The sequence below is a fragment of the Triticum urartu genome, chromosome 4A (genome assembly GCF_056163025.1).
Source record: "Triticum urartu cultivar PI428250 chromosome 4A, HENAU_Tu73, whole genome shotgun sequence".
Taxonomy (NCBI): Eukaryota; Viridiplantae; Streptophyta; class Magnoliopsida; order Poales; family Poaceae; genus Triticum; species Triticum urartu.
Window position 1 is genome coordinate 342,217,006 of NC_141876.1, and position 7,003 is coordinate 342,224,008.

General features: G+C 42.2%; 1 pseudogene; it reads left to right on the forward strand.

The window, feature by feature from the left end:
- The first annotated feature begins 5,080 nt into the window (after nt 1–5,080).
- LOC147975790 (uncharacterized) lies at nt 5,081–6,354 on the forward strand (annotated as a pseudogene).
- The last annotated feature ends 649 nt before the right edge of the window (nt 6,355–7,003 follow it).

Genomic DNA, 7,003 nt, shown 5'->3' on the forward strand with positions numbered 1-7,003 from the left:
ATGTTGCAGACTTTTCAGACGAGGATTAAGGTTCGTTAGGTCGTTGCCATGCAGCTGAGCTATGCCGTTGGAGTTGATGGACTCACTTTATCTTCCAAGCCTTCCGCTGTTATCTTATTAGATGGCCTTAAGCCATATTTATTGTAATAAGATCTCTTTTGAGACATTCGATGTAATAAGTGTGTGATTGCTACTCTGTTATAAATCCTTCGAGTACTGTGTGTGTCAGCATTACCGATCTAGGGATGACACTGAAGCACAGAGACTTGACCATTTGAGGTCGGGTCGCTACAGTGAGGTTACCGATAATGTTGGAGAAGAAAGAGGGGATGCCTCCTGGGGCATCCCCAAGCTTAGTTGCTTGGATCTTCCTTGAATATTACCTTGGAGTGCCATGGGCATCCCGAAGCTTAGCGTCTTGTCACTCCTTATTCTCCTCATATCAACATCTCACACAAAACTTAACAAAACTTTGTGAGATAGGTTAGAATGATAAAAGAGCAAACCATTTCACATTGATACTGTCAAATACAAGATTCATAATTGTTTCCACACAATTCCTACTGTAGCATATAATTTCCAAAGTTTATATCGAGCAATATAAGCCATAGAAACTAGAAAACAAGCAAATTATGCATTGAAAACAGAATCTGTCAAAAACAAAACAGTCTGTAGTAATTTGTACTACAACCATATTTCTGCTACTCCAAAAATTCTGAAAAATTATTAAAAACTGTGTAATTTGTCTACTAATCTTCTGAAAAAGAATTAGAATTTTATCATGCTTCCATTAAAAATGAGAATTGTTGTCCTGAGCACAAGAGTTTCTGTTTTTCAGCAAGATCAAATCAACTATCACCGTAAGCCTTCCCAAAGGTCTTACTTGGCACTTTATTGAAACAAAAGCAATAAAACATGATTACGACAGTAGCCTAATCATGTGAAGACACAAAAACAGTAGGTAAAAGTGTTGGTTTCTCTCCGAACAAGCGCTTTTCTTTAATGCCTGTTAGCTAGGCATGATGATTTCAATGATGCTCACATAAAAGATAAGAATTGAAACATAAAGAGAGCATCATGAATCACATGGCAAACACATTTAAGTCTAACCCACTTCCTATGCATAGGTATTTTGTGAGCAAACAATTTATGGGAGCAAGAATCAACTAGCATAGGAAGGAAAAACAAGTGCAACCTCAAAACTTTCAACATAAAGAGAGGAAACTTGATATTATTGAGATGTGTAGAAGCATAAGTTCCTCCCTCATAGTAATTTTCTGTAGCATCATGAATGAATTTAAGAATATAACTATCACATAAAGCATTCTTTTCATGATCTACAATCATATAAAATTTATTACTGTCCATATAAGCAAAATTATTCTCATGAATAGTAGTGGGAGCAAACTCAACAAAATAACTATGATGGGATTGAAAATAAGAATCATGATGACAAGCTTCATGCTTATAATTATTCTCTATAACATATATGTCATCACCATAATCATCATAGATAGCAACTTTGTTGTCACATTCAATTGAAACCTCTTCTAAAATAATGGATTTATCACTAAATAAAGTCATGACCTCTCCAAATCCACTTTCATCAATATAATCATCATAAATAGGAGGCATGCTATCATTATAACAAATTTGCACATCAAATCTTGGGGGACTAAAAATATCATCTTCATCAAACATAGCATCCCCAAGATTATGGTTTTGCATATCATTAGCATCATGGATATTCAAAGAATTCATACTAACAACATTGCAATCATGATCATCATTTATACCAAACATTCTATTGAATTCTTATTCTATCAATTGAGCACAATTTTCCTCTCCATCATTTTCACGAAAGATATTATAGAGATGAATAATATGAGACAACCTTACTTCCATTTTTTTGTAGTTTTGTTTTTATAAACCAAACTAATAATAAAACAAGAAACTAAAAGATTCAATTGCAAGATCTAAAGATATACCTTTAAGCACTAACCTCCCCGGCAACAGCGCCAAAAAAGAGCTTGATGTCTACTACGCAACTTTATTCTTGTAGACACGTGTTGGGCCTCCAAGCATAGGGTTTTGTAGGACATTAGCAATTTTCCCTCAAGTGGATGACCTAAGGTTTATCAATCTATGGGAGGTGTAGGATGAATATGGTCTCTCTCAAACAACCCTACAACCAAATAACAAAAAGTCTCTTGTGTCCCGAACACACCAAATACAATGGTAATTTGTATAGGTGCACTAGTTCGACGAAGAGATGGTGATAAAAGTGTAATATTGATTGTAGATATATATATATATATATATATATTTAAAATCTGAATAAATAAAAACAACAAGGTAGCAAATAGTAAACGGGCACAAAAACGGTATTGCAATGCTTGAAAATGAGGCCTAGGGTCCGTACTTTCACCAGTGCAATCTCTCAACAATGCTAATATAATTGGATAATATAACCATCCCTCAACGTGCAACAAAGAATCACTCCAAAGTTCCTATCTAGAGGAGAACATACGAAGAAATTGTTTGAAGGGTACGAAACCACCACAAAGCTATTCTTTTCAATCGATCTATCCTAGAGTTCGTACTAAAATAACAACAAGCTATTCTTTCTGATCAATCTACCAAGAGTCGTACTAAAATAACACCAAAGCAAATTCAGATTCGTAATACTCAATCTGACACAAAGAACTTCAAAAGTGCCCCCAAGATTTCTACCGGAGAAACAAAGACAAGAACGTGCATCAACTCCTATGCATAGATTACCCCAATGTCACCTCGGGAATCCGCGAGTTGAGTGCCAAAACATATATCAAGTGAATCAATACGATACCCCATTGTCACCACGAGTATTCAATTGCAAGAAATAGATCAAGTGGTCTCAAATCCATAAAAGTATTCAATCCGATAACAACGAAATCTCGAAGGGAAAAGCTCAATTCATCACAACAAGATAGAGAGGGGAAAACACCATATGATCCGACTATATTAACAAAGCCTGTGATACATCAAGATCATGACATCTCAAGAACACGAGAGAGAGAGAGATAGATTAAACACATAGCTATTGGTACAAACCCTCAGCCCCGAGGGTGGAATACACCCTCCTCATCGTGGTGGCCGCCGGGATGATGAATATGGCCACCAGAGGTGATTCCCCCCTCGGGCAGGGTGCCAGAAAGGGTCCAGATTGGTTTTCGGTGGCTACAGAGCCTTGCGGCGGCGGAACTTCTGATCTTGGTTAACCCCCAGGGTTTTTGGAATTTTTGGGAATTTATAGGGTAAAGAGGGGGTGCGGGAGGCCACCGAGGTGGGCACAACCCACCAGGGCGCGCCCAGGTGGGTTGTGCCCACCTCGGGGCACCCCCAGGTGCTGCTCTGGCCCATCCTGGGTGTTTTGGTCCATAAAAATTCTCCAAAAAGTTTCGCGGTGTTTGGACTCCGTTTGATATTGATTTTCTGCGATGTAAAAAACAAGCAAAAAACAGCAACTGGCACTTGGCACCGGGTCAATAGGTTAGTCCCAAAAAAATGATATAAAGTTGATATAAAATGATTGTAAAACATCCAAGAATGATAATAGAACGACATGAATACTTCATACATTATAGATACATTGGAGACGTATCACACCCCGACACCCCGACATGGCACCACCGCCCCAACACAACACCCCGACCCCGACACGACACCCCCTACACCCCAACCCTCGACACCTCCTGAAAAAGGTGCTCTTCATCCTTGTAGAGGCCGACGGGGTCATATATTTGTGAATTATGAGTTAGGTCAGGTATTCAATTATTATTATGTACATATATATATATTATTAATTAGTTCATGTTATTAGGTATTCAATTTTTTATTATGTTCATGATGATGATACACACTTAAATATTTTATTATGTTTATGTTGTACTAATTTCATTTACTCTTTGTCATTGCAGGTGTTGACAAATGGTGGGCGCGGGTCGAGAGCGCTCCAGCCTCCTTCCTTGACGCGTGTTGGGAGGGGTGCTATTATTCCACCCCAGCACCTTCGGAGAGCGCTGGTAGATAGTATGACGACACCGGCGGGCGCTTCTTCTTCGGCCGAGAGAGGTCGGAGGAAGACGAAGAGGGCTGCTAGAGGTGGACGTGGCGGCGGGAGAAGTAGGAAGGCTGCTGCGCCTTCCTCACCGCCACCCCCAGCTGATTCTCCCGACCACCGGAGTGCTCCGTCTCAGGTGGACCCGTCTGCTTTGGACCTGTCTCAGACTCTGATCCACGATCCTCGGGTCGCCGAGCCTTCGTCCGACGAGCCTCGGGTCCCAGAGTCTTCATCCCAGGAGACTCGAGTTCCAGAGTCTTCATCCCACGTGACTCCGGAGGCTAGTGGCCATGCTGATGGTGGCAAGGACACCTTTTCTGACAATAGCTATAGCGAGGGCGAGCTGGTTGAGGGGGGCAAGAAGGACTACCAGCGTGGTGGTACAAAGCTCCCGCCCGTGCCGCCGACCCACGATCAAAGGTGGTTGATTGAGCCTAACAGGGAGAAGTAAGTGCATTTACTCTTTTTTAACCTTTTGCCTTCATGTTTCTTCAAATTAATATCTAATGTGTTGGCCTTGTCATACTGAAGGGGTTGGAAATATGCCCCTGGTGTCCGCAGGCCCAACTAGGTCCTTGGTGTGCTTTGCCGGCGCCACTTCCCGGGGTGGGTCACGTTGCCCGGTGAGGGTCAGGTTCCAGAGCTAGCACTGAGCTGGGAGCTGTACGTGGCTTTCCCGCCCCACCGGAGGAGAGGGTCGACGGTGTCTTGTGCGAGACGGTCGCCGACATTGTGAGGTGGCGGTTTTGGGTAATTTCTCCTTTATAGAATTAATATCAATAGTACCTAGTGATTGTACTAATCAGTGTTGTCTTTGTTTGGTCGCAGACCTTCTACAATTGTCTTGAGGAACACGAGGCGGACACGGCTATGGTTCTCGAAGCCGAGTGCAAGCGCCTACTACAGAACTTATGGCACGAGGCTAGGGTGTAGGCTGTTCGAGACTACTATGGCTCGACTAACATTAAGAGGGCTAAGAATAAGTGCTGCGGCAAGTATCTGAGTAAGGAGAAGTACATGGAGGTAATTACCTATTCTTAAGGCCTTGTACTTAGTTTCCTTGTTTAGATTCGTAGGCATAGTGCTGAAATTTCTCTTTGTCTAACTTAGGTGCCCCCGAGATGGTTTGCGGATAGGATGGACTGTTGGGAGGCGTTGGTGGATGAGTGGTGCTCTCCCCAATGGCTAGCCGTCCACAACAAGGCCAGGGATAAGCGTGCCCAAATGCAAGGTGTGCCACACCATCAAGGGAGCTCCAACTTGTTTGAGTATGGAGATCACTGGGTATGTGGTTTGCTTCATGATTCATGCAATTTCATTCTTCATGCTAGCTTGAGCCCTTAACTAATATTTTGTTCCTCTCTTTTGGGCGAAACACAACAAGAAGGACGTGCCACCGCTGTACGACCTCTATGCCATGGCCCATACTTCCCCGTACAAGAAGGCCAAGGCATTCTCTAAGGATGACCTCGATCATCCAGAGAGCTTCACCAACATCTCCTCCCACAACAAGCTCGTGAGGTACAGAGACATTGGGAAGACGAGGAAAGGGGAGGACTTCAACCCGAGCCAGAGTCCTTTTGATCCAGAGATCATGATGCTATCTGGTGACGGGTGGTACCATGGCTCGATTGCCATTGGGGATTTACTCATACATTGTCCTCGAACTCTCCGGGAGATCAAGAAGCGCCAGACGAGCTCTGATCCTGAGATACCGCCTCGTCCACGACCAATGGAGCTCGGCACCGAGGCTCGGGCCCAGGAGATTCTGGCGGAGGCAAACAGGTAGGCTAAGCAGAGGGAGAGGGAGTTGGAGGAGAGGACGGCTAATCTGTTGGAGGCAGAGAGGAACTGGAACGATGCGTCTCACCGTGCCCTATACGAGCTCCTCGTGGTAAGTTTCTCCTACATATTAGCCAAATCATGCACGTAATGTTCGTTTCATTACTAACTAATATGACTGATTCATGAAAACAAAATGTGCAGTCTGTGTGCGAGACAAACGGTCAGACCCCTCCGTCGATGCCCCATATTGGTATAGCGGACACGGTGAGTTTCATTTTCATGGTCATTAGTTACTAGTATTCATATTTCAGTTGCATCATGCTAACGAGACATTGCAAATGATCTTTGGTGCAACATGCCTCCTGACAAGCATCGACCGATCCTTCTTCATCTCGCACTGGCACAACCCCGACTGGTCCTTCTCCGTCTGGACTGGCGCAAACCCGACCAGTCTTTCACCTCCATGATGATGGTATGTTTTCCCAAGTGTTTTCTTAAAAAATGCATACTTAGCTTAAGAAATGTCCTACTTAGCTCCAAAATGACCTATACTATGCTTATTTTCCTCAAAAATGACATAATAACCTTACTTAGCTCCAAAATGACATATTTTACCTAGGATAGCTATAAAATGACCTATACTTAGCATTTTTTCCTCCAAAATGACTTGATATGCTTAGTTAGATAAAAATGGCATAACTACCTAGGATAGCTCAATAATGATCTATACTTAGCTTAGCTAGTTCATTTATGACATAATTAGCTCAGTTGGGTAAAAAATGGCATAATAACCTAGGTTTAGCTCCAAAATGACCTATACTTAGCTTATTTTCCTCGAAAATGACATAATAATCTTACTTAGCTCCAAAATGACATATTTTACATAGGATAGCTATAAAATGACCTATATATACAGCAATTTTTCCTCCAAAATGACTTCACATGCTTAGTTAGCTAAAAAATCGGATAACTACCTAGGATAGCTCAATAATGATCTATACTTAGCTTAGCTAGTTCATTTATGACATAATTAGCTCACTTGGGTAAAAATGGCATAATAACCTAGGTTTAGCTCCATAATGACCTATACTTAGCTTATTTTCCTCGAAAAATGAC